The 3,296-nt window shown below is 31.7% G+C and overlaps 1 non-coding gene across 1 annotated transcript; it reads left to right on the top strand.

Annotated features, from left to right (window-relative positions):
• Window positions 1–2,461: 2,461 nt before the first annotated feature.
• LOC132048440 (U6 spliceosomal RNA) lies at window positions 2,462–2,564 on the top strand. The gene has a single exon (XR_009412982.1). It is a non-coding gene; the product is annotated as a U6 spliceosomal RNA (small nuclear RNA).
• Window positions 2,565–3,296: the final 732 nt, after the last annotated feature.

Raw genomic sequence — 3,296 nt, 5'->3', positions numbered from 1 at the left:
TTTACCCATTAACTTACGCCGATTTTTTTCTAGGAGGTATACTTATGCCTTATGAGCAAAATACTTTGTCTTAAGATATATATGTATTTTTTTTTTTATTTAACCACTTCAACTATACTGTTTTCTTAAAAATCATGTAGTTACAAACATCCAGACAAACCTATGTAAATATTGAATGTTTGATGTACTTAATTTCTTTTTCAATTCCCACATAATATCTTCCGATGCCTTCAAATATGTACACTCTTTAGAATCTAAAACAAAAAATCACTTCAAGTCCATATTTCAGAGCCAATTAATCCTTAAAGCATCTTTATAAACCACGGAGAACTTTGTTTTGGTCCAAAACCACAAGCTTATGGCGAGTAAACTAAGTTTTGCCTTATAAGGCAATTAGAAAAAGTATTGAATGCAATATAAAAGGGAGCAAGAGACTTTTAGTTATGTTTAACTAAAAGTATTCGCGTTTCTTAGAAATCATACGGCGACTTTCCTCGAGGAGGGGGAGATATTTAGATGCGTTGATCCGTGATAACTTTAACTTTTTTCAAAGATGTGTATATATATATATATATATATATATAAATTATTTTTTTATTTATAGCTCGAATGGGGGTTCGAACCCAACTTCATGTATTCGCTCATCTTTCCAAGCAAAAGGCAAAATTTAAAGACCACAAATATGAAGGCAAAATTTAAAGATCACAAATTGAGGCAAAATTTAAAGACCACCCCAAATTGGGCAATCCGTGCAAAAAATTGAATTGATCTTCAACTTAGCTCAATACTAGCCGTTTTAGCTTCTAGCCTCGATTTTAAGATTTACTTAAATTTGATTTATTGCTTGAGATTACCTTCCTTTTTTTTTTTTTTTTTTTTTTTTTTTTTTTATGTATACACATTTCTTGTATCATGTATCTTATAAATTTGTGATGTGTTTGATATGAAGGAAAATATTTTTCACAAAAAATGTTTTTCTTGAAAACATTTTCCACAAAAAATCCGCGAAAATATTTTTCAAGAAAAATGTATTTCTAGAAAATATTTTTCACTAAAAATATTTTTCTAGAAAACAGACCCCTCAAAAAAACTGGGTCAAGTTGGGCGGGTATTTTTAGCCCATTTCAGCCCAAGTAACTTTTGGGCCAATGTTAGCCCAATCCATTTATTACCTCAGCCTATTTTGATTGGTTCAATTTCAACCCAACCTGTCCATTTGACACCCCCTAAGCTAGCATCTTATTTATTGCTGCTTGAGAGGTTTGATTTATCTGACCCACTATTGGAAAAAAAAAATGTTACACAGTAATACTTTTATCTTATAACATGCACTAGTAACTTACTATAATTGTGCATACCTCAGTATACAGTACATATATAATTAATCTAATACTAAATTAAGATATTGTTTTTGTCAAGTCAATAGTAATGCACATATTTTACTCCAATTCATTTGTTTTCTATAATTGATCAAAACCTACAAGTTACTCATTAAATACTATACTTCTTATAAAAAACAAAACACTTACTTTATTTTCTTTAATTGAGTACTCCTATCTGTCAGTGATTTTATGGACGAACTAATGAACAAATTTAAACTCCAGCATCTTCAATTTTATTAGGACACGTGTGTCGTAACCGATTGCACCGTCCATTGTCCTCGAGGCACAGTGCTCCTTCAATTCTCCCTCATCTTTTGCTTTTCCGATGGAACAACCAAACAATAATTCATCCAACATAATTTTGGAAAGGTAAAAAGACAGAAAACGTGTACAATGAAGAAGACAGAAATCTCTAAATTAATATAACCACTACATCTTTTTATGTCATTAGGCGATATGAGAAAAGATTACAACGTAGCATATTAATTCCTGTAACATGTATACAGTATATCATGATCTTTTTCTTCTTGTTCCAAAAACATTTAAAAAAAAAACATGGAGCTCCATCTTTTTTGTGGTTATTCAGAGCAACAAAATGTTCATTTACCGCACAAAGGAACGTGGCGTTTTGCTTCCGTCACAACGTCTCTCTCTTTATTCCAGTTAATCATTTTCTCTTTTTTGAAAATTCAAATGGAAAACTAAACTAGTTGTCTAAAAGATTAAAAGAAAAAGGGATTTAAGAAATGTGATGCATCACATGCTCCCTGGCGGTGCAAGGGTGAGCTCAAGTTTGAGAGGTTGGTGGTTGGTGGCTAACTCTGGGCCCCAAACCCACTGTTCCCGTTAGCGCCGCCACCAAGGAAATCTACAGTCCTTTTTTGGCTGATGGCTGGGTCCTGAATTATCACTTCAGCTCTTGTCAAAGCCTCCAAATAGTATTGATCACGGACCGCCGGAAACGACGAAACCGAAGATTCCTATTTGGAAAGGGAGACCACACAGCACCGTCGTCAGGTTTTACGACATGTTAATAGAAGAGAAATAAATTACTTATCAATTATATACATGATAAAAATGTCCTTTCGAGGACATCCAATAAACTTGGAACGATACATAGAAGATTAGTATGGCTTTTGCGCAAGGATGACACACACAAATCGAGATATGCTCCAACTTTTTTTATATATGTGATAAAATAATCATAATTTAGTTGAAATTTCCAAAAAGAAACCCAATAAAAAAATTCTTAAGAGTGCATAATTTATTTAACATAAACAATTTTGTATTGATATGTTTATAGTTTACATTTTAGCTACATTTTTTCATTTCAATTAAAATAATACTAGATAGAACAAATATAATAATGAAAGCATGACGCGATAATCTTTCAGTCGCCATTTTTAATAGTTATTCATATTGGAAAATAATTAATGAATGATGACTAATGGGCAGTTACTAGCTAGTTACCTAAAAGCTAAAATCTAAAAGCTAAAATTAAGAGAATTTTGTCTTAGGTATTCATTTAGGGCCCACTAAAACTAATTACCAAAAATGTTTTCATTATTCATAACTAAACGACAATACTTAAAGGTAAGTAAATTAGTAACCGGCAATACTCAAAGATAAATAAATCATTAATTAATTTACACATATTTCCTAGTAACAATAATTTAAAAATAAGGAAGGTGATAGGTGGAAGCTCGTCAACTAAAAGTCTGAAACCAGCAACCGGTTTGAAACAGAATTGGGGGGTGCTTCAAGTTTTTGGTCAAGTGATAAGGATCCATTTTTCCAGTACCCAGTTGTTGCAATGTGATTGCATATCATTTTGTCTTCTTATTTTTTCAACATGACACGTCCCGTTCTTAAAAATAAAAGCAACATTTCTTTATTCACATAAAATTTGAATTT

The sequence above is a fragment of the Lycium ferocissimum genome, chromosome 2 (genome assembly GCF_029784015.1).
Source record: "Lycium ferocissimum isolate CSIRO_LF1 chromosome 2, AGI_CSIRO_Lferr_CH_V1, whole genome shotgun sequence".
NCBI lineage: Eukaryota > Viridiplantae > Streptophyta > Magnoliopsida > Solanales > Solanaceae > Lycium > Lycium ferocissimum.
The sequence above is the reverse complement of the archived record's forward strand: the minus strand, read 5'-3'. Positions and strand labels throughout refer to the sequence as shown.